This window comes from Pleurodeles waltl, chromosome 7 (genome assembly GCF_031143425.1).
Source record: "Pleurodeles waltl isolate 20211129_DDA chromosome 7, aPleWal1.hap1.20221129, whole genome shotgun sequence".
Classification (NCBI taxonomy): domain Eukaryota; kingdom Metazoa; phylum Chordata; class Amphibia; order Caudata; family Salamandridae; genus Pleurodeles; species Pleurodeles waltl.
In genome coordinates, this window is record NC_090446.1 from 302,904,727 (window position 1) to 302,930,583 (window position 25,857).

Here is a 25,857-nt window from a genome sequence, read left to right on the forward strand (position 1 = left end):
CCTACTGGGACACAGGTGCCACTGTCACAATGATAACTGAAAAACTGGTGGCCCCTGAGCAATACCTACTTGGTCATGAGTTCCAAGTGACCGATGCCCATAACAACACTGTACACCACCCCATGGCAGTTGATCTCAAATGGGGGGGGGGGAGGAGGTTACTGGTCCTAGAAAAGTTGTAGTGTCCACAGACCTACCTGCAGAGCGTCTACTAGATACCGACTTGGAGACTTCAGCTTGGACTGAAGTGGAGTTGGAGGCCAATGCTGCCATGTTGGGCCTTCCTGGGCATATCTTTCTTTTAACCAGGGCTCAGACCAAGAAGCAAAGAGAACAGGGAAACTTGGATTCTGAAACAGTGGGCCAAGTGCTTCCCAGAAGCAGGGCTAGGAAGGGTAAAAAGCTATCCCCTATCCCTCCTTCCATTGATTATTTCCCCTTTAAGGAGGATGAGTCAACTCCCTGGAAAGAACCTACACCTGAAGAAGTTCAAGCTGCCAGGGAGGAATTAAGTGTGGCACACCAAACCTTCCCCACACTTGGGGGTTTGTAACAGCAAGCTGTCAAAGAAGAAACAGGGGATATCAGTGGCACCCACAGGGTGTACTGGGAAAACAATCTCTTGTATTCAGAAGCTAGGGACCCCAAACCTAGTGCCACCAGGAGATTGGCCATCCCTCTGCAATAAAGGTAATTTTTGCTGACCTTGGCCCATGATATTCCCCGTGCTGGACATATGGGGCAAAGCAAGACATGGGACAGGCTGGTCCCTCACTTTCACTGGCCTCACATGTCAGAAGATACCAAGGAGTTTTGTTGCTCCTGTCTCACTTGTCAAGCCAGTGGCAAGACAGGTGGCACTCCAAAGGCCCCTTAATCCCACTGCCAGTAGCTGAGGTACCCTTTGAAAGGGTAGGGGTTGATATTCTTGGCCCCCTTGACCCTACCACAGCTTCTGGAAACAGATTTATTCTGGTGTTGGACTATGACTCCAGGTAATCCAGAAGCCATACCTTTTAGGACCGCTACAGCACCTGCAGTGGCCAAAGCCCTATTGGGAATCTTTTCCAGGGTGGGTTTCCCAAAAGAGGCTGTATCAGACAGGGGTAGCAACTTCATGTTTCCATACTTGAAAGCAATGTGGAAAGAGTGTGGTGTAACATAAATTGACTACACCTTACCATCCCCAGACAAATGGGTTGGTTGAGCGTTTTAATAAAGCACTCAAAGGCATGATAGTAGGGCTCTCTGAAAAACTGAGGAGAAGATGGGATGTCCTGTTACCAAGCCTCCTCTTTGCCTACAGGGAGGTACCCCAAAAAGGAGTAGGTTACAGCCCCTTTGAACTCCTCTTTGATCAACCTGTTAGGGGTTAACTAGCACTTGTTAAAGAGGGATGAGAGCAACACCTGAAGCTCCCTAAACAAGATGGGGTTGAATATGTACTTGGCCTAAGATCCAGAATGGCTGAGTACATGAAGAAGGCCACTAAGAACCTTCAGGCAAGCCAAGAATTGCAGAAGCAAAGGCATGACCAGAAGGTTGTCCTGACAGTGTACCAACCAGGGCAGAAAGTGTGGGTCCTGGAGCTTGTGGCACCAAGAGCACTACACGACAAATGGAGGGGACCACACATCATAGTGGAAAAAAAGGTTAAGGTCACTTATTTAGTTGACCTTGGCACGCCAAGAAGTCCTCTCAGAGTACTTCATGTGAACTGCCTTCAGCCCTTCTATGACAGCATTGACTTAACCCTGCTCATGGCCACTGATGAGGGACAGGAGGAAGAGAGTGACCCTCTCCCTGATCTCTTTTCAAGTTCTGAAGCTGATGGTTCAGTTGAGGGGGTAGTCTTAGCAGATTGCCTTACTCAGTCTCAAAGAGGATACTGCAGAAATCTCCTAGGACAGTTCTCAGAACTGTTTTCCCATACACCTGGGCAAACCACATGGTGTGAACACACCATTGATACAGATACAGCCTGCCTGTTAAGAGTAAAATCTACAGGCAATCTGATCATGTAATTGACTGCGTCAAAGCAGAAGTGCAGAAGACGTTTGACCTAGGAGTGATTGAGCACTCAGATATCCCCACTTTCAGAATGGGAAAATAGAGATGAGGTTTTGTGTTGACTCTAGAGGCTCAATACAGTAACCAAGACTGAGGCTCATCTGATCCCCAGGATAGATGAGCTCATAGATACTCTGTCATCTGCTAAGTATCTCAGCACTTTTGACCTTACTGCAGGCTATTGGCAGATTATGTTGTCAGGAGATGCTAAACCTAAAACAGCATATTCAACCATTGGAGGCACTACAGATTCACAATAATGCACCTGTCACTTTTCAGAGGTTGGTGAATATAGTCCTCCAAGGTCTGGAAGCCTTTAGTGCAGCATATCTTTACGCTATAGCTGTCTTTAGCTCCACCTGGAATGACCATCTGGTCCGCCTATGGAAAGTTTTGGAGGCTCTACAGAAATCAGGCCTTAGAATCAAGGTTTCAAAGTGACAGATAGGGGAGGGGTAAGTGGTTTATCTGGGACACCTAGGGCCATATTTATACTCTATTTGCACCGGATTTGCATCATTTTATTTGACGCAAATTCAGCGCAAAGCTAACACCATATTTATACTGTGACGCTAGACCTGTCTAACGTCAAAATATCCAAGTGTGCGTCATTTTCTGTATGCATGAAACCGCCTTGCGTTAATGAGATGCAAGGTAGGCGGTCCGGTCCAAAAAATGACTTAAACACCCATGCGCCATATTTATACAACTACGCAAAACTGGTGCACGGCTGGGACGCAGAGCCGTAAAATGAAGCAAATCCCAATTTGCACCAAAAATTAAGCGTTAAAATGGGGCAAACACACCAGTACTTAAGGAAAACACATAGAAGCTACATCAGAGCTCAAAAAAGAAGACATGGAGGTGCCATTCATCCAGCATGCACGAAGACGCAGAGCACAGGAGCAACAGCAGCAGCTTCCACTACACCAACAGGGACCCCGAAGGCAACGCCGAATGCAGGAGAGGATATTCAGGACCGGGACAACCCTTCAGGGCCTCAAGGAACATGACATCATCCAGACATACAGACTAAACTGGCAAGCCATACAGCAGCTGCTGCGCCACATTGAGCCACAGTTGGCACCCAGCTTGCAGACACCCCACATCATTCCACCAGAGACCAAGCTCCTAGCTGTCCTGCACATGTTGGCAAATGGCTCTTTTCAAACCACTGGTGCCCTGGTTGCCGGGATCTCACAGCCCTCATTCTCTGCCTTCCTTCCCAAGGTACTGGATGCTATCATATCCTTCACACACCCCCACATCAGCATCCCCAACACACAGCAGAAGCAGCAGGAGACCAAACAGGGCTTCTATCAATTCAATGGCTTCCTGCACGTGCTTGGTGCCATTGACTGCACACAAGTACAGATTGTGCCACCTGCTGCAACCAAGCATCTATACCGCAACAGGAAGCACACACACTCCATCAGTGTGCAGGCCATTGTAGATCACCGTGGATTGATCACCAACATTGTGGCAAAGTATCCTAAAGACGATATAGCAATGGCCTACTTGTTGGTAAGTACTGAAACCTAACAATATACACACAGCACAACAACCCTCTAGGGCACACAACACATACACCACTACATTGACACGTGGCCAGGAAGACACTGAGGTTGTGACACTGCTAATCATGTTTGATATCCTGACCCAATGGAATACACACCTATGGACAAATGACTGATGCAAATAATAACAGGTGCCACTCCAGAGCCACAAGGGACCAATTTAAAACCACACAGTGACAATGACATGGCCTTAACTGGCAGTACAACTTGGAAGATGAATCTTCCAATATCACATTATTAACACTCAATCACACCCCCTTCCAAGCCATACGTACTGTGTAAGGGGTGCGCAATGTGTTTCGCTGCAGGTCAAACACCATGGAACGCATAACATGATGATGCTGACTCTAATGAAGGTGACATGGAATCATTGAGGCAGTACCAACATCTCACATCACTTCTGGGGTGACATTGCCCACTAGCAATAAGGAAGTGGACTGTGCTATGAACACATATTGATGAGACACTAATGCAAAGTGCACACTCCTACACATACGGATCGGAGGCAATTACACATATACATAACAGATGTACAGGCACATGGACCTTCTGACACTAAAACCTTCACCCCACAATCAACTTAGCCAGCTTACCAGGAGCAGGTTCAGTAGTGTAGGTACATGTTTGCACATGAGCCAACTCGGTGAGGGCACAAACATAGGTTTGCATAGAACTTGTCACACATGGGATAACTGTGCATTGTCAATTGTGAAAACTACAGTGCTGCCAATTTATGGATATGTTTTGTACATTGTCACCACTCAAATCTTAGGTCCTCACTGTTGCATTTCACATGCAATTACATATGTCGAATTGGATGGAATGTTCAGCCCATATAGTGCAACCGTGTTACCACCACAGTGGAATCAATTGTGTGTATGGAAGTATCATGTAAGCTACAGTGAAGGCACATGGACACTTCTTTCACATGACATAATGCATGGGGGATACACAATGAACTGCAAGTCTAGAAATATACTGCTGATAGCAGGTCAATCAGCCAAACCCCAGTTTTGATTGTTAAAAAACCCATTGCGAAAGAACATTTTAGAAGCCTAGGATCCCACACAATACCACAAACACAGATAAGTCATAGACGACACAAGATAACAACTGCCATGCAAAGTGATAATCAAAGTGCAACAAACAACCAAATATTTACCCTCATTTTCTCTTTCAGCTGATTAGGGTTACCGGATCCAGCCATGGATCATGACCCCATTTGCCAACCCAATCACAGCAGCAGAGCGTGCCTATAATGAGGCACATCGTAGGACACGCACCATGTTTGAGAGGACTTTTGGAATCCTGAAGTCCAGGTTCAGGTGCCTTGACATCACCGGAGGCAGCCTCCTATATTTACCTGAAATGGTCTGCAAGATCCTTTTGACCTGTGCCATCCTGCACAACATTTGTGTAAGGAGGAACATTCCCCTTTATGAACCAGACCCACAAATGCCTGAAGAGGAGGAAGAGGAGGAGGCGGTCCGTGAAAATGAGGGGGAACATCCAAACACTGCTGCAGGATTGCGTCGCAGACAACACATTGTACAAAACTTCTTCTAACTATAGTCACCATCACCACTTTGTTATCATATGTCATTAAACACCTACCTTCATCACTCAATCATGCTCTGGGTAATTTTTTATGCATCACATGATCCCTTGGAATCATAATCAGAGTTTATCCTCATGGAGCATTGCAGAAATACATATTAGGATCCTGAAAAAGCAACATCACATTTGATGGGTATGAATGTACAACCAACATCACACACAGTATAAATGACATAGATCCTGTCTATTTCACATGTGAAGAGCAATATCAGAGGACCACAGCTATGAGACACATCCATGTTGCCAACATGGTCCATTGCAGCACGTGTCACACAACTAAGACACCATCAATCATAATGAAAAAAATTTGTTTCTTACATGAGGCAGTGAATGTGCCATTGCATTGGTAACAGGAATGTATGACCAGACCCTTGACATCAAGTGTGACATCAACTATGTCTGCAAGTAGCATGTTGTAGGAAAGTACCATCTTGCCTGGCATGTGACCCCCATATTTCACTGTATATATGTTGTTTTAGTTTATGTGTCACTGGGACCCTACCAGGCAGGGCCCCAGTGCTCATAAGTATGTGCCCTGTATGTGTTCCCTGTGTGATGACTAACTGTCTCACTGAGGCTCTGCTAACCAGAACCTCAGTGGTTATGCTCTCTCTGCTTTCCAAATTGTCACTAACAGGCTAATGACCAATTTCACCAATTCACATTGGCATACTGGAACACCCTTATAATTCCCTACTATATGGTACTGAGGTACCCAGGGTATTGGGGTTCCAGGAGATCCCTATGGGCTGCAGCATTTCTTTTGCCACCCATAGGGAGATCTGACAATTCATACACAGGACTGCCAGTGCAGCCTGAGTAAAATAACGTCCACGTTATTTCACAGCCATTTACCACTGCACTTAAGTAACTTATAAGTCACCTATATGTCTAACCTTCACTTGGTGAAGGTTGGGTGCAAAGTTACTTAGTGTGTGGGCACCCCGGCACTAGCCAAGGTGCCCCCACATTGTTCAGGGCAAATTCTCCGGACTTTGTGAGTGCGGGGACACCATTACACATGTGCACTATACATAGGTCACTACCTATGTATAGCGTCACAATGGTAACTCCGAACATGGCCATGTAACATGTCTAAGATCATGGAATTGTCCCCCCAATGCCATTCTGGCATTAGGGAGACAATTTAATGATCCCCCGGGTCTCTAGCACAGAACCCGGATACTGCCAAACTGCCTTTCCAGGGTCTCCACTGCAGCTGCTGCTGCTGCCAACCCCTCAGACAGGTTTCTGCCCTCTTGGGGTCCAGGCATCCCTGGCCCAGGAAGGCAGAACAAAGGATTTCCTCTGAGAGAGGGTGTGACACCCTCTCCCTTTGGAAATAGGTGTGATGGCTTGGGAGGAGTAGCCTCCCCCAGCCTCTGGAAATGCTTTGATGGGCACAGATGCTGCCCATCTCTGCATAAGCCAGTCTACACCGGTTTAGGGATCCCCCAGTCCTGCTCTGGTGCGAAACTGGACAAAGGAAAGGGGAGTGACCACTCCCCTGACCTGCACCTACCAGGGGAGGTGCCCAGAGCTCCTCCAGTGTGCCCCAGACCGCTGCCATCTTGGAAACAGAGGTGTTGCTGGCACACTGAACTGCTCTGAGTGGCTAGTGCCAGCAGGTGACGTCAGAGACTCCTTCTGATAGGCTCTTACCTTTCTTACTAGCCTATCCTCCTTCCTAGGTAGCCAAACCTCCTTTTCTGGCTATTTAGGGTCTCTGCTTTAGGGAATTCTTCAGATACCGAATGCAAGAGCTCACCAGTGTTCCTCTGCATCTCCCTCTTCACCTTCTGACAAAGGCTCGACCGCTGACTGCTCAGGACGCCTGCAAAACTGCAACAAAGTAGCAAAGACGACTACTGCAACCTTGTATCGCTTCATCCTGCCAGCTCTCTCGCCTGTTTCCTGGTGGTGCATGCTCTGGGGGTAGCCTGCCTCCTTCTTGCACCAGGAGCTCTGAAGAAATCTCCCGTGGGTCGACGGAATCTTCCCCCTGCAACCGCAGGCAACAAAAGACTGCATCACCGGTCCTCTGGGTCCCCTCGCAGCACAACGAGCGTGGTCCCTGGAATTCAGCAACTCTGTCCAAGTGACTCCCACAGTCCAGCGACTCTTCAGTCCAAGTTTGGTGGAGGTAAGTCCTTGCCTCCCCACGCTAGACTGCATTGCTGGATACCGCGTGATTTGCAGATGCTCCGGCTCCTGTGCACTCTTCCAGGATTTCCTTCGTGCACAGCCAAGCCTGGGTCCCCGACACTCTAACCTGCAGTGCACAACCTTCTGAGTTGTCCTCCGGCGTCGTGGGACTCCCTTTTGTGACTTCACGTGGACTCCAGTTCACTCCTCTTTTATGTGCCAGTTCCGGTACGTCTGCGGGTACTGCCTGCTTTTGTGAGGGCTCCCTGACTTGCTGGGCACCCCCTCTGTCTCCTCATCCAAGTGGTGACATCCTGGTCCCTCCTAGGCCACAGCAGCATCCAAAAACCCTAATCGTGACCCTTGCAGCTAGCAAGGCTTGTTTGTGGTCTTTCTGCGTGGGAACACCTCTGCAAGCTTTTTCACAACGTGGGACATCCATCCTCCAAAGGGAAAGTTCCTAGTCCTCTTCATTCTTGCAAAACACCAAGCTTCTTCCATCCAGTGGCAGCTTCCTTGCACCCTCAGCTGGCATTCCTGGGCTCCTGCCCACTCTCGACACTGTCGCGACTCTTGGACTTGGTACCCTTGTCTTACAGGTACTCAGGTCCAGAAATCCACTGTTGTTGCATTGCTGGTGTTGGTTTTCCTTGCAGAATCCCCCTATCACGACTTCTGTGCTCTCTGGGGGTTGTAGGTGCACTTTACACCTACCTTACAGGGTCTTGGGAGGGCTATTTTTCTAACCCTCACTGTTTTCTTACAGTCCCAGGGACCCTCTACAAGCTCATATAGGTTTGGGGTCCATTCGTGGTTCGCATTCCACTTTTGGAGTATTTGGTTTATGTTGCCCCTATACCTATGTGCTCCTATTGCAATCTATTGTAACTTTACACTGCTTGCATTACTTACTTTTGCTATTACTGCATAATTTTGGTATTGTGTACATATATCTTGTGTATATTTGTCATCCTCATACTGAGGGTACTCACTGAGATACTTTTGGCATATTGTCATAAAAATAAAGTACCTTTATTTTTAGTATATCTGTGCATTGTGTTTTCTTATGATATTGTGCATATGACATCAGTGGTATAGTAGGAGCTTTACATGTCTCCTAGTTCAGCCTAAGCTGCTTTGCCGTAGCTACCTTCTATCAGCCTTAGCTGCTAGAAACACCTCTTCTACACTAATAAGGGATAACTGGACCTGGCACAAGGTGTAAGTACCTCTGGTACCCACTACAAGCCAGGCCAGCCTCCTAAACATGTGTGACAAGAAGTCCATCTAAGCTGAAAATGGATAGCACGAGTGCCCCAAGTATAACAAGCATTGCTCACAAAATATGCCCTGCACAGTCCATCCCAGGTAATAAGTCCTGCCACTGCCATGTTTTAAGTCTCACCCCACCTTTCTTCAGGGGGGCCTGTAAATGGACTATCTGTACCCTGAGATTCCTCAGCTACATACACCCAGACTCCCATTCTGACTCCTGTGTGCTTCCCACTTCAGGATGGCATGCCATAGTCATAGTTCATCAGCCTGCATGGAGTTCAGGTCAAATAATGCACTGCCTGATAGCCGGTAAGACCTGTAATCAGCTGTCCATTGGTTCCCATGTGAAAGGTCCACTTGGCCCTTTGAACTTGATTCTCAACTCCACGACTTGTGAGAGACTGAAGCTGCACACACCTGTGAGCACTACCATGCAGCCCAGCCATTTGAGCCTGCCCTGCCCTTGCTGCTGCCTGGAACTGCTTAGAAGCTGCCAGTTTCAGAATTTCCTTGTTGTGCACTGGCATACAAATCACTTGTGTACCAGAGCCCTTGGGTGATTGTGTAACATTGCAGACCACAGCACAAACTGTTTTTAGTTTCCACAGTGTTGTTCATGCTTGTCCCAGTCTGAGTCTGCTCACTGTGTATTTGCCTTGTTCATGTTTGTTCCTGACAGAGCCTGCATCTTGGTAACAAGACTGGTTGCAGGCTTCGCCTGAAACATAGAGGTTCCCTGTGGCTACATTTGTCTCATATTTGCTTTCCATGCCCTCTGTTGCCTCATGGGTTATTGTGTTTGGTAGGTCTACAATGAATCCTTAAATAGATAGTATATTTTAATCATGTTACTCATCTTAATCAGTTCTGGGACATGTATTCAAATGGCCTAATCCAGCCCCCATCACTTGTCTTGTATTGCCTGTAAATATGTTTGCCAAACAGTGACAGTGTGCTATGGCTGTATGTCTGGATTCGGTACGGTGCCTCCAGCACAACAAACAAGGTTTGCCAATGTGTATGTGAGGACAAAACATGTTTGTGCCTTGACGGTCCACACACAGATTCACTTCTGGCACCACCTTTTGATGGTGCTTGCGTGGTGACTAACTGTGAGATTAATTAGCACAGAGGCACTGATGTTCCCTGTTGCAATGGGAATTTTCCAGACCATGCTGTGTACACATTTTGTGATGAAAGCTGCCTGTTACCTATTACTCATCCATTAAGCTTTTGTGCACACCAAGGATGCCCTGTCGTCAGGCTTAATAAAGTTCTGCAGTGCCATATCTGGGCTATCACCATGTGTGTCGTTAGTTGATCTTTGGCATTAAGGCAAATCTGCTTTGAAGGATACTCTGTTAATTGAGACTCATGACTAGACCTGCACGTAACTATGACAACATTGAGGCCAATACTGACACAGGGTACACATGGCCACACACTTGAACTGGACACTATTGTGCAATGAACCACTGGAAATATGTGAACACATGCAGCATGGTCTGCTGGTCCTCCACAGCCACAAGAGAAACATAGGTCATTTACATTAGTCAAACTGTGGTGTACCAAAATATTTTTGGATTAGATTTGGGACTCTGTGTCGCAAACACTGTACCTACCTAGCATGTTCAAATGCCTGACTCATGGGTAGTATACACACAAGTGACCATGAAGTGGTAGCCAATATTTCATTACATGTGATGGGTTACAATTCTGATATTGCCATTATCAACCGTCCTCTATCTATCCTGTGTATAGTTTGTCATGGGTGATGTTTTGTCCCCAAAGTCAGGGAAGTTCACACATCATAAGACGCAACAGATATAACAAACACATATCATGACTGATGTACCTTAATAAATGGCATCTGATAGTTATATCCAATTACAACACATTCATACAAGCACATTATGCAAAACACTTCTTGTGACGTTCACACAAATCAAATGATTAGCATTTATAAAGCGCGCTACTCACCCGTGCGGGTCTCAAGGCGCTAGGGACAAAGGGGGTGGTTATCGCTGCTCGAACAGCCAGGTCTTTAGGAGTCTCTGGGAAGCGGAGTGGTCCTGGGTGGTCCTGAGGCTGGTGGGGAGGGAGTTCCAGGTCTTGGCCGCCAGGAAGGAGAAAGATCTCCCACCCGCCGTGGAGCGTCGGATGTGAGGGATGGCGGCGAGTGCGAGGCCAGAGGAGCGGAGGTGGCGGGTGGGGACGTAGAAGTTGAGGCGTCTGTTGAGGTATTCCGGTCCCTTGTCGTGGAGGGCTTTGTGTGCGTGGGTGAGAAATCGGAAGGTGATCCTTTTGCTGACTGGGAGTCAATGCAGGTGTCTCAGGTGTGCGGAGATGTGGCTGTTGCGGGGTACGTCGAGGATGAGGCGGGCTGAGGCGTTTTGAATGCGTTGCAGGCGATTTTGGAGTTTGGCGGTGGTCCCAGCGTAGAGGGTGTTGCCGTAGTCCAGGCGGCTCGTGACGAGGGCGTGGGTCACGGTTTTTCTGGTGTCGGCGGGGATCCAGCGGAAGATCTTGCGGAGCATGCAGAGGGTGACAACAACAATTGAAATAGGCAATTCACAGACATAAACACACAGGCCATGAGTGAATGTATTAAGTTGAATAGTCTTGCTATCCTCCATTGATGCAACACCTGCTCAAACTTGGAAATACCACTTTTATTCCAAAAGTTTGTGTTGCTGTTGCATCAGTTAAGAGAGCTAATCCGGCACTACAACAGGAGTATTATGGTCCGCAGGAGTGTGGTCTACCACATGTGCCCAAACACTAGAACACACACAGCAGTTTATAACATCCTATCTTTGTATAGTTATAGACTTCATGTATGTTAAAAAATGAAAAATGACCCAAACACAGTTACAGACAGATATTTTGACGAGAATGGGTCAAAAAAGACGCATATGTGTCAAAATATGACGCATATGCATTAAAAATACTGCTCACACACATAATACATCGATTGGTCCCTAGTGTTAATTCCAACACTGCATCACATGAAATCGTTTATCCATTAAAAAAATATTGATCCTTGAATGCAGGGGTATTTTCAAGCATATGCGTTAAAAAATATTGACGCAAGGCCCGCAAGCGTCATAAAATTTCACACATCAAAGTAAAAACACACCACATTTGAGACAGGAAGTGATGTAATAGGATATCCTGTTTACAGAAATGGTACAGTGGGTGTACCTTCACTTTCACTTTGCAGTCTGTGATTCTTCTAGACTGTGTGGCTGTATATAGAGTTGTGTCTGTCAATATTGTGCGTTTGTCTCCTGTGTGCCATTTCCATTGTCATCTATTGTTTTTGTAATTGTCTGTGTAAATCAATGTGTGTTTTTGTCATTTTTTTAGATTAGTTTTGTCTTTGTACTGTTGGGAGTGTGATAGTGGGTATTGTTAGTTGGGGTATTGTTGGGATGTTTGTGGGTTCTTTAAGTTTCCTTTTCATACCTCCTTTCCCTTTATGTCCCTCTTTACCCTTTCCTACCCCTATTATTTCTGATATGTTGGGAAGGACACGTCTGGGGAGAATGGGTGAGGAGGAGCTGGAGGCTTTTATTTGGCTGGTGTGCCACTTCCTCCCCCTGATGTTGGAGGCTTGTGGCAGGGTGATAAAGGGGTATCACACTGAGTCTAGAATGCTCAGGTGGTCAAAGGTGCTATTCCACCTAAAAAGACTGTTCAACATCCAGCACAACGATCACCAACTGAAACATCGCTGGGCTGACCTGTTGGCTAGAGAGCAAGACCTGCTGGACTACATGGGTGGGGTGATTGGTGGCCCCGTTGGTGAGTACAAATTAGACTAATGTGTACAGTTAAATGCTCTGTAGTGACAGAGGCAGATTTTGTGACATGCCGTATGCAATGTTTGTGGACATGTGGAATGCAAGATAAAGAAACTGTGGCCCTGATGAATACTATTTTTGCTACACATTACCGTCATTTGTTGACGCAAAAGATGCACAAACTTACATAAGACAACCTTATCTAGTTAATAAGTGCTGCTTTTACGTCAATAGATGATGGTAATGCGGCACAAACAAAAGTATTATTCAGGGCCTGTGAGCGTACCAGGAATTAGATGTATTTCACATGCTAATGCAAGTAACCAAATTCATTCCCAAATCTTTTAATACATGTCTGCACAGTATTCATTGCCCTACATACAAATATCTTACTAACCTCAGATAATGTCTTAGGCTGATATTTCAACTTGGTTAGTGCAGCATTTAAATTAATGATGGATGCCAATGTAATGCACACTTGATAATATGTAATCTTTTTCTGCTACTTTCCATAGCTGTAGCGTTAACAAATGAAGCACATGCTACACATTAAAAAGAAAATCATCTGGCCCTAAGTTCATTCTTTCTGTGTGTTTACCTCTGGACAGATAATCTTTCACATGGCCTAACGTAATTGTGCCCGGATTTTACCAGATTGCAGTAGCGGTACACAGGTTCCTCTTGTGGCTTTTTGTAGTAGGTGTAGAATTCCTATCATTGAATAGCAAAGCCCAACAACATTTTTGCCTTGGGCACAATTGCTGGTACAGAGCTGGTGCATTTGCTATCTGTGTCACTTTATAGCCAAACATTTTTCTAAAGTTAATGGGTCTTCATGGGATCCCTGACCTTTGTGAATGCATGGTCAGAAAATATTTATTTGCATGATGTTGTGCAAGGGACCACTGGCTGCTTCCATCATACATTTAAAGTCACGAAATAGTTTGCTTGTTTACGTTTGGTACACCCCTGCTGATCTAGTGCAGCATATGTACAATTGTTGTCTTCTCAGTATGAAGGCTATCACAAACATGGTTGTTTGCTAAGATCAGCAGGCCAGCATTCCTGTGAGTGCCGCCATTCCCAAGGTGCTTTCCAAATAGAGACCTACTTCATCAAGATTGCAGAAGTAGGACATTTGCTAAACCATGTTTCAATTAGGGGACAGTGTCAGTTCAGTTGTATAACCACAGATCATCCAACTTGGCAAATGTAAGCTAATGAATGTGGCAAACTGTAATCTACAATACCTGATATAGGTACACAGGGCCCAGAGTAACACATTTCAGGTGCAATGACTACACCCGTGCCCATGCATTCTGTCACGGATGATCAAAATAGACACTGTCAGCATATATTTGTTAGTTGTTTTGATTTAGATAAATGGCCAACCCATGTTTAGCGTAACATTGTCATCAATTAACACACAGGATCCCTGCCATCATGATGTCATAGGGGGCATATACAGCTCTGGGTACACTGCCAATGTGGCATATGTAACCTAAATACAACACAGGCACACGATTAATGGACCATTGAAAGCACAATAATTCCATAACTAAACTCAATCCACATGAGCATCACACAGTAACTCATTTTCCCTTGATGCACAAGCCACAATACCTGAGTCACTGGTACTGCAGTGGACCAGGAATGTGGCTTTGCATGTCTCTCATGATAACAAATTATGAAATGGAGTACCCTCTAGAAACAATTCTGCACTAAATTGAGTAATAATGTTTGGCACCACATGATTGTTAGGGCCAGTGCATGTGTGCATATGTGTGTCTATCACTCACTGGAGTGACAGTGTCAATGCATGTTTGCAGTAGTATGTCTGTTGGGGGGCCCACATGCCTGACATGCTGCTCTATCATATAAAATGTCACACAAGGTAATTTGTTTATCCAAGTAACAGGGAGCAGATATTGAGCACATTTCATCCTTCCAGGTGGACCAGCCTCCTACACAATTGGTGATGTGGCTCGATTTGTGGACCCAGACGTATCCAGTAAGTGTTGATATGTTTGTCCTGTGTTGTGTTTGCAGCTGTTGTGTGATTGTCTCCTGTGTGTTGGACTCATTGCAAGGTATGATGTGCTGGCACATGATCTGATATGTGACTTGACTGGAGGTTGAAATTGTGTTCCATGTTTGAGTTGGACATTCTGTGGTGGAGAGTCATATATTGGTAGTTGAGTGCTGCGCTATAGGCATGGGCAGGCGAACAGGGTGATTTTTTGCCACATGTATGCCAATTAATAATTTGGAGGTGGCCAGTTTCATGACTTAGTCAGCAAGTCATTCCCTGATTCACACAGACCAGTGAAGCCGAAGTCTTACCCACAGACTTGAGCATCCCTGTTAACTAATGAACATGTAGGACTGTATATTTGACTTCCAAGCAGCATCTAGCTCAACATGTTGTGCTCTGTTTATGTGGCACTTGAGTGACATGTCATAGGTGTGCATGCAGGTCAAGCCCAGATGAGTGCTTGCATCTATGTGCTTGTTTTTGGAAAGGTATCAGTGGGATCTAATGAGGTTGACAATTGTCCGCAATAAGAAACATTAATGTGGATGTGATTGTCCAATGTTTGAGTCAATCCTAGTTAGAAGCCCTCCCTACCTGTGGTGGGCTGACTAAACCCATGGATAGCTGCCCAAAGCTTCCTGGCTGTCCTTGATGTTTGAAAGTATGTGTTGCATGTCCATCCCCCCCTGAGACACAGGGTTAGGGTTAGGAAATATGTGTACCTAGGTGTGAGGATCCCAGTGTAGAAGACAGACATGTAATTCAAACATTCATTTGTTCCAACCTAGGATGCCCCCTCATGATTAGCAACTACATACTGTCCAGGCAATTCCATTTACAAATCACAGGTCTTGTGGGCCCTGGTTGTCCAGAAGATAGTCATTAGTTGGCCCGACACATGTGGAGTACTTACAGCATTTGTTATGTGACTAATAGCAGTACAAAGATCATTTAAGTAGGTACACACCTTTTTGTGCATTGCTGTGCTGTTAGATAGTAGATGTGTAGGCTGCATTCGCCTTTCATTCCTCTGGGACACTCTATGATCTGTACTTTGATTTGGACAGTATCAGTTATTTTTGAGGAAATGTTACAATATCATCTGTAGATGTATCACATAATGATGTCACTAATATTTGCCTTTCTCTATTTTTACAGCTGCCAACATGAATTCCCATGAGATCAGGGACAGAGGCGGGCAATGCGTTACCGCCACATACTAGATGTGGAGTCTGGGTTCTGCAATATGGCACGGCGGTATCGCCATGAGAGACCCAGAGGGGTCTGGAGGGCATTTGCCCAAGGGGGGGCCAGCCTTTCCCACAACAGCCACCACCACCACTACAGCTCAGACCACAGTCACCCAAAGGATGACAGCCACTGTTGCAGGTCCCTCAACCTCATCTGGCCCAGGCCCACAGGCAGCAGCTCCTGCACCTCCCCCTCCAAGCATGACACCAGCACCAGCAGTACCATCAACAAGTGGAAAACAGAAAACCCCAGCTGCAGTCACAGACAATGTAGAATTTCAGAACATGAGATGTGACATGCAAAGGATGTTGCGCAGGATGGACAGGCTGCAGCAGGAGGTGTCCCGCAATAGCAGGAGACAGCAGGGTATTAAGAAGATCCTGCGGAGGGCCAATTTGTGACTTTTGGATCCTCACCCATGGTTTCCTCCCCTCCCTCCTTTTTCCTGGTTCGTATCTTTAGTGGGTTTAGGAGGTTTAGTGTTAGGTTAGAGTAGGCTGTTAGTTTAGTTAGTATAAGTGGGTTGGGGGTTGGAGTGGGTTATATTATTACATGTTTTTTGTGGGTCGGTGGGTGGAGGATGATGTTGGGATTTATGTGTAAAAAAAAATCAGTTTAAAAAAAATAAAATAAACACCCCCCAAAAAAAATATATTTGTTTAGGATGAGTTAGTATGTGTTTAGGCTAGTATATGATGTCCTACATGTGTCCCGTCATATAAGGGGGGTTGATGTTTAGAGTGTTTAGTTAAATGTGATAGGTAAGTTTAGCTTAGGGTAGTTAGGGCCAGTTGTGGGTAATGTGTAGTTAGGATAGGTTAGGTAAGTTAAGGTGTTTCCCCTAGTTTTAGTATCCTTTATTACTGTGAAATAAAGTTTTAGGTACTCTTTTACAGTATGTGTCATATGCTTGGAGATCAGGGCCTTGGCGAACAGTGTCAATTTAGTATTTGAATTTGTGTTCCATCCTGCATCAGAATCCCAATATTGACATGGTTATTCACAATTACTAATGTGCTGTCACATTGGCAGGTACTCCAAAGCACCTGCAGCATCTGCCATCCATTGCACCCACCACTCAAGGTTACTATGGTTCCCAATGTGTTGTGTAGTTGGATGTCTCTTTAAATCTGTCATCGTTTGAGTCCTGATTTGGAATCTTGGGCACTGTGGTACGTCTTCCTGCAGCCTGATGTTCATGTGAACCCTGATAAGCAGAGTGATGTTATACTCTTATGAAGTTCTGTATACACAAATCACACCTATCATTTCTTACATTGTACTCTCAAGTTACATATTTGTCCATACACTGGTACACATCCATTCCTGCTGTATGGTGTGTGATGAAAGTTTATAGGCAGATGTCACATACATAAAGATTGTCTTGAAGGGAATGTTGGCGACATTGATTTTCAGCTTATACATACCTTGAAGCGGACTTTTTCAGTCCAACTCAGCATTTTACTGTTTGTTTTCAATTTACTTCAGAAATAAGCCTCAGGAAGCGCAGATGATGATACAATCCAGACCCCAGTGCATAGTCCACAACCTTTCAACGCAGTTGTATTGACATTCTATGGCCATTAACATGTGATATATATCACTAATCTACACAGTTTATGTGTCACATTACACAGAGACAAAGTGGTTGTGTAAGTGCTATTTATTTTAAAGTGCTGTAGTGCAATAATTACATAGTCCAGGATTGTGAGTCCATAAGTGTGACGCCTCCTATTGTGATGCAACACAAGTGCAATGGGATATATCATTGGACATTCTGCGGTGAAGTGTCATACAGTGTAGAGGAAAATGAATTGCCAATGAGGTAGTGAGAGACAATCACAGAGCATAGTGTCAAGGTAAACAGTGTGCCGGAGAACAATGCATGTGACCAACTGTAGCAAGACTGCCATGTTAACAAGCACAGGACCTAGGATATCAGTGCCCATGTGGCATGGACTGGTGCTACCCGGTACTCCTACGAGTGAAGGTGATCTGTTCCACGTCTTCATCTTCTGATGTATGTGTCGTCTCTTCTGCCCTTGGTGGTGGTGGGTTTGAAGGGGCAACACACACTTCAGTGTTTGAAGACGTGGAGTCAGAATTCCCGGTAGCTGCCAACTGTGGGACTATTAAGGGCATTACTGCAGCAAGGAGGAGCTGCTGGTTCTTGAGTATAGCAGCTACATCACTTTGGTAGGCAGCCAGGTCGGCCCTGAGGTGGTCATGATTGCATTCGTGCATGCAGTGAAGGGTTTGGGATGCCAGGTGTTGTGGCAACTCCCTTACTGCTGTGGTGAATTCCCTTACACATTGTTGTAGTCCTTGCAGGATGGATGGTAGCGCTTGCATGGCTGCTGCCTGTTCTGCAGATGACATCATGCACGTTCGCATCCCCTCAAGGCTGGCTGCCATATTTTGCGTCCCCACCGCACCTCCTTGGTCAGGTCCCGCTGTACTCCAACTACAGTCCTCTCAAAGGTAGTACCAGTGTCCTCAAAGTCCTCAGTTGGGTTGGAGCTGGCAGGTCGTACTATTGGGGTGGTCCTGTCTGATGGCTGCTGCTTCTGTGCCCCTCCAACATCTCAGAACATCTTGGAGGGTCTGCTGGCTAATGTTTGTCAGCTCGTCATCCATGTCATCAGGGACGTCCAGGACAGGCATATCCCCAGGAGAGCCATCGTCCTCTGCAATGAGATATTGTACAATTAGTGTGTCTGTGTTGTGGCATTTGTAATGTGACGTTACTGACTTCCTATTAGTGGAACATTGTAATCTTAGTTCCTGTTCATTGTTCATGTCATTAAAATGCCTAAGAAGGTATTATGGACAGCCAGCCGCCAAAAAGCTTTTGAGAAACTTAAACAGGCTGTGTGCTCTGCACCTGTTCTAAAAAGCCCAAACTACTCCAAGAAGAGTTCATAGTTCAGACTGATGCTTCAGAAGTAGGGGTGGGGGCAGTTCTTTCACAGCTTGATACAGTGGGTCAGGATCAACCAGTAGCTTTGATCAGCAGAAGGTTGACCCCAGAGAAAAAAGTGTTGGTCAGCTATAGAGAGAGAGGCCTTTGCTGTGGTCTGGCCCTTGAAGAAGTTGAGACCATACCTCTTTGGTACTCACTTCATTGTTCAGACAGACCTCCCTTATGGCTTAAGGAGATGAAAGAAAACTCAAACTTGTTGAGGTGGTCCATGTCCCTACAGGGTATGAATTTTACAGTGGAACATAAACCTTTGAGTAATCACTCCAATGCAGATCGACTCTACAGATATTTCCACTTAGACAAGTAAGACTCGTCTGGGCAAGGTTAGCCTTATTGTCCGTTGTTTGGGTGTGTGTGTGTGTGTGTGTGTGTGTGTGTAGGAAAGTACCCTCTTTCTTGGCATAGTGCCCCATTTTCTGACTGATGTCAGTGTGCTTGACTCTGTTCTCTGCGATCCTGCTAACCAGGACCTCAGTGATTATGCTCTCTCTCCACTGAATTTGGTTGTTACTTACTGTTAACACAGTATTTCACCCACAATTGGCATACTGGTGTCCCCTTATAAGTCCCTAGTATATGGTACCTAGGTACCCAGGGCATTGGGATTCCAGGGAATCCCTATGGGCTGCAGCATATGTTTTGCCACCCATAGGGAGCCCATGCAAAGGCTTCTGCAGGACTACCATTGCAGCCTGTGTGAAAACATGCAAGCACCCGTTCACTGCCATTTACACTGCACTAGGTCACTTATAAGTAACCCCTATAGCAGGTCTTCCAACCCTGAGGGCAGAGTGCAAAGTACCTGTGTGTGAGGGCGCCCCCGAACTAGCAGAGGTTGCCCCACAACCTCCGGGCCATTTTCCTGGACTTTGTGAGTGCAGGGATACCATTTTACGCATATATTGGACATAGGTCACTAACTATGTCCTGATACATAATGGTAACTCCGAACATAGGCATGCTTGATATCAAACATTTTGAATCATACCCCAAGGCTTTTGCAAGCATTGGTTGTATGAATCCATGCACTCTCTGGACTCCTTAGAGGACCTACAGTATTGCTATTCCAGCCTTCTGAGGTTTTCCAGGCAGCCGCAGCTGCTGCCACCTCCCAGACAGGTTTCTGCCCTCCTGTTGCTTGAAAAGCTTGAGCGCAGAAAGGCAGAACAAGAGATTTCCTTTGGGAGAGGGTGTTAAACCCTTTACCTTTGGTAATAGGTGTTACAGACTTGGGAGGCATAGCTCCCCGAGCCACTGGAAATGCTTTGAAGGGCACATTTGGTGCCCTCCTTGCATAAACCAGTCTACAGCGGTTCAGGGACTCCCAGTCTCTGCTCTGGCGTGAAACTGAACAAAGGAAAGGGGAATGACACCTCCCCTGTCCATCAGCAACCCAGTGGTGGTACTCAGAGCTCCTCCAGAAGGTCCCTTGGTTTTGCCATCTTGGATTCAGTGTTGGCAGGGAACTCTGGGAGCATCTGAGAGGCCAGCGCCGGCAGGTGATGTCAGCGCCCTCCCCTGATAGGACCTTACCTGGTTAGGTGACCAATCCCCCCTTCAGGGCTATTTAGGGTCTGTAATTTGGGTGGTTCTTCAGATTCTGATTGCAAGACCCCAGCAGGAATCCTCTGCATCCTCCACTTCGACTTCTCACTGAAGAAACTGCATCTGGACCCTCCAGGACCTCTAGAAGCTGCAATAAATAAGTAAGATGACTTCTGCAATGTTGTATCTTCAGCTCCTGCCAGCAACTGCAACTGTTTTCCAGTCGTGCATCCTCTGAGGACAGCCTGTCTTCAGCCTGCACCAGAAGAGTGAAGGAATCTCCCTTTGGGTGAAGGAGTCACTCCCCTGCTTCAGCAGGCACCAACTGCAAGGACGACCTGCTGCGTGATTTCCCTCTCCTGCTGGCCTGCATGGATGCTGCATCATGGGTAGTGGACTGAAGTGGTCCTGATGGTCCTCATGCCCCACTGTCCAACTTTGTTGGAGGTAAGAGGTTGCCTACCCACGCAAGACAGTACTCCGGTGCACCACGTGTTGTGCAGTAGCCAAGGCTTGTTGGCATCCTTCCTCCAAGTCCTTTGTGCATCGTGTAGCTCTGGCCCCCAGCACTCTATCCTGCAACGCACAGCTTCCTGAGTGGTTTTCTGGGGGTGTGGGAGCCTTTGTTGTTGTGCTGCATGGGCCTTTTTTGCACCTTTCTTGTCCCCATGCTGTCGGACTCCTGTGCACACTGCCTGATCTTTTGTGGGATAACTGAGTCACTGAGAGCCCCCTCCTGGGTAGAGTCCACCTGGTCCTTCCTGGTCCCGGGCAGCAACATTTTCCGCTAACCCGAGCTTTGCCTGTGCCAAGGCTTGTTGGCGGACTCCAGCGAATCAAACCAGACTGCAATCCTCCATCCGGCATGGGACATAACTTGCATCCTCCAGGAACCTGACTGTGTCTTCTGGGGTGCAGTACTGACTGTTCTTCTTCACCGGTGGTTCACCTTTTGCACCTTCCTCCGGGTTAGCAGGGGCTCCTGTTCTTCCTGGACTCTTCTGTACTTCTTGGACTTGGTCCCCTTCTTCCACAGGTCCTCTGGTCCAGGAATCCACTGTTGCTGTCATGCAGTCTCTTCTGGTTCTTGCATAATTCTTCTTTTCGTTTCTGTGTGTGTTCTAAGAAACTTACTGTCATTTACTCCTGCTTTCCTGGTCACTGGGGTGGGCTCTAGTACTTACCTCTGGGGTATTCTAGTACTCCCAGCTCACCTCTACACTACACTTGCCTAGGTGGGAGACCGACTTTCACATTCCACTTTCCATATGGTTTGTGCTCCCCCTAGGCCCATTTCTAACTATTGCGATTTTAACTAATTTCACTTTTTTCTAACTGTTTTTACACCAGTTTCTTTACACTAGTGTATATAATTTGTAGATTACTTATTTCCTAAGGGAGTATAACCTCTTTAGTATTTTTAGTATTTGTGTCACCAAAATAAATGCATGCCCTTTATTTTTGTAACAGTGAGTGTTTTCTTTCATGTGTGTGAGTACTGTGTGACTACAGTGGTACTGCATGAACTTTGCATGTCACCTTGATAAGCCTTGGCTGTTCATCCACAACTACCTCTAGAGAGCATGGCTTCTAGACACTGAATACACTAATACGGGATAACTGGACCTGGTATAGGGTGTAAGTACCATAGGTACCAACTACAAACCAGGCCAGCCTCCTACAACCATGCCCTGTCCACTACTTCCAGAACTAGGTTCAGGATTCCAGCTAGGGGAGGGAGGGAAGGCTCGTCTCTAGGGTCACCAATACTATCTCTTGCAAAGAGACAACTTCAGGCACTGTTGGAGGCCTTAGCAATAGAAAAAGAGAAGCTAGAGGTGGAGAAGTGGGCGGGATAGGAAGAGAGAAGGAGTGATGGCAGTGACAATGAGGAAAGTACTAAGATACTCAGAGGGGTTAGGGGTCACCCTAGGCTCGCCAAGGGAATACTTCCAATGTACACAGAGTGGGATGACATTGACAAATGGTTGACTGAATTTGAGAGGACCCTTGAGATTCAAGAAGTCCATTCAAAGTACTGGGGTTTAATTCTTTGGGAACTGATTCCAACAGCTGTGAGGGATAGGATCCTGACCCTACAGGGGGATGAAGCAAAATCCTACTCACACACAAAACAATGTTTAGTCAAGAAATTTGGTATGACCCAGGAAATGTAAAGGGTGAAGTTCATGGACACCCAGAAGATGATCACAAAATCATGGGTGGACTTTTTAGGTATCTCGGTGAAGGCATTAGATGGCTGGATTAAGGGCAACCAAGTGAGTACTTATGAGAGGCTGTACAATGTAATACTTAAAAAGGATGTCCTGACTCATTTTGTACAGGAGGTTACGCTAGTATCTAGTGGACTCAAACGTGTCTGGTTCCAGAGAGCTGAGGGAGACAGCTGGTGAGTGGATGAGAACCAGAGTCTTTAATCAACACCAGGGAGGTGACCAAAGAAAAGGAGGACAGGCCCTCCTCCCAGGGGAAAGCCCAGGGGAAGGAAGGTCTATACAGGAGGAGTCCTCACAAACTTGCACAAGAGGGTGGGACCCTGAGTCATGCCACTTCCAGGCAAAAGGGGTACTTGGGGAAGGTTTTGATCTTACAAAGGTAGGAAAGTTTCATGACCTAATGAAGGGAGGACAGTGTTTTCACTGTCATCTGTTAGGTCTCAAAAGAGGAGATGCTGTCTGTATTATGAAGTCTCCCACTGGTGGGCAGTCCACAAGGATTGCTAGTATGGGCGTGGGGTGGAGATTGTCCCAGAGATGAGGAAAGGGTTAACAGAGGCAACCTGAGTGTCTATTGGTGGGGTGGAAATTGCAATCCTGGCCAACTTGCCTCCCAGCATGGAGAGGTATAGGCAGAGGTCTAAAATCAATGGAACTAAAGTTGAGGCATCCGAGAGAAACAGGGGCCAGTGTGACTATGGTCACAGAGAAGCTGGCTGCTGAAGAGCAGATCATAACTGGTGTGTACCATCAGGTAACCTATGCAGACAGCAGAACCAAACTCCATCCCCTGGCAATGGTGAGTTTAGAATGGGGGATGTGACAGGCCCTAAGCAGATAGCTGTGTCTCCTGCACTCCCAGTGGAGTGTCTACTAGGAAATGATCTTGAAGCTTCTGACTGGTCAGGGGTAGAAAGAATGGTCCATGCAAGGATGCTGGATCTCCCTGAGTGGGTATGTGCTGTGACCAAGTCACAGGCTGCTCAACATGGAAATGATGGAGATTTGGACTCTGGTGAGGAACTCCAGAGGTACAGGGGAGCTGACCCCTGAGGATGGTGTTTCACCCCTGCAAGTTCAGCCCGACTTGGCAGAATTGACGGGAGCAGGTGGACCCACAAGAGAGGAGTTTTACCAGAGAGAGTGTCACACTCTTGAGGGTTCGAGGCAGATTGCCTCTAAGCAAAAGGAGGGTGATGTGAGTGGATCCCATAAAGTTTATTGGGATGAGGGTGTCATATATGCTGCAGCTAGAGATCTGAAGGAGTGTGCCACAAGGAGGTTGGTGGTGCCTCAAAAGTATTGAGAATTCCTCCTCACTCTGAGCCATGACATCCCCTTGGCAGGTAATTTGGGGCAGAACAAGACATGGGACTGGTTGGTGAACCATTTCTATTGGCCCAACCTGTCTGCCACAGTGAAGGAGTTTTGCAGCTCCTGTGCAACCTGTTAGGCCACTGGAAAGACAGGTAGCAACCCAAAGGGTCCCTTGATATCACCGCCAGTGGTTGGCACTCCCTTTGAAAGGGTGGGAATTAACATTGTTTGACCCCTAGACCCACCAACTGCATCAGGTGTATCTTGGTGGTAGTGGACCATGCCACACGGTACCCTGAGACAGTACCCCTCAGAACAGTCACTGCTTCTGTGGTAGTTAGGGCCCTACTTGGTGTGTTCACCAAAGTGGGTTTCCCAAAGAAGGTTGTGTCAGATAGGGCATGAATTTCATGTCCAGATATCTGAAAGCGAAGTGGGAGGAGTGTGGTGTCACCTACAGGTTCACCACCCCATGTCACCCCCCTGATCAATGGTCTGGTGGAAAGGTTCAACAAGACCCTGAAGGGTAAGATCGACGGTTTGTCTGACAAACTCGAGAGGAGATGGGATGTTCTTCTACCATGTTTATTGTTTGCATACAGGGGAGTTACACAAAAGGGGTTAGCTTCAGTCCCTTTGAATTGTTGTTTGGGCATCCTGTAAGAGGACCCTGGTGCCTTGCGAGAAGCCTCTAAAAAAGCCAAGGACAATGTGCTAGATTATGTACTAGGCCTGAGATCTTGCATGACAGGTTACATGTATAGAGCAAGGAGGAACTTGGAGGCCAGCCAAGAGCTCATGAAGCTCTGGTGTGATCAGAGAACTACCATGCCTGAATACAAACCACGTCAATTGGCATGGGTGTTGGAGTCTGTGGCCTCTAGGGTCCTCCAGGACAAGTGGAATGGACCCTATACCATTCTAGAAAAGAAGGGTGAAGTTACCTATTTGGTGGACATTTACACCCCCAGGAATCCTCACAGGGTCCTGTGTCCTGCATGTTAACAGACTGAAACCCCATCAGTACAGGGCAGATATTATTATTAAGGCCAGTAAGTGTCAAATAGGGCAGAGTTCAGTTGTGTTCCTGGGTCACCTTGTAGCACACTATACACCAGGGATTTTTTTTAGCTCGCGCGAAGGGTTGGGGGCTGCCCAGAATGGTCATACCAATGCCCCCACACCAATATAATGTATGGGCACAGTCTTTGTCCCACCCCTTGGTGGGCAAATGGATATTATTAGCCCAGTCTGCCCCACCAGGGGAGGCAGTAGGCCCACTAGACACCAGAGATTGTATATATATATATAAAACAGAGGGATGGGTCTGGCCCAACCCAAAACAAATGGGGCTGAAGTCTTTCTGACCCCTCTTGCAGAGTGGGGGGTGGGGGGGCAGAAAGCCAACTAAGCAATTGGGCGTTTTTTTTTTTTTTTAGAAAAGTCTAGCGGTGGGAGCTGCCCAGAATGGGCATGGTAATACCTCCGCCCCTCCAAAAATGGGCACAGTCTTTCTGCCTCCCTGGAGGCAGATGGGGTAATTACCCTAGATCTGCCCACTGGACAACAGGGAATCATTTTTTTTAAAAGACGTGGTCGGTGCTGCCCACCATCCACATCCCGACTGAAGGGGGCAACAGACTTTCTGCTCCCCCTGTGGTCGAAAACATTGTATCCCAATCTGTTCCTGTTGAGGCACTAGCACCAGCCACACAAGTAGGGCAGTGTTTTTTATTGACACAGGTGGGGCAATGCTGGGAGGTATGAATTTTGTGGATTCCTGCTATTCTGGAATCACAGAAATGTAAGGAAAATTAGTGATTTCCGGAAATGTTGGAGGTTTGTAGGGCATTGTAGGTAAGTTAAAAGTAATGCCATCCATGCAAGTCACAACATTCTCGATCCCCTTACGTTTTGTTTTAAATGTACAGGTTTGCTAGGTTTTCCTAGGTTCCAGCTGAGCTGTGTTCCAAAATCTAGAGCTATTCACACCAGAAAA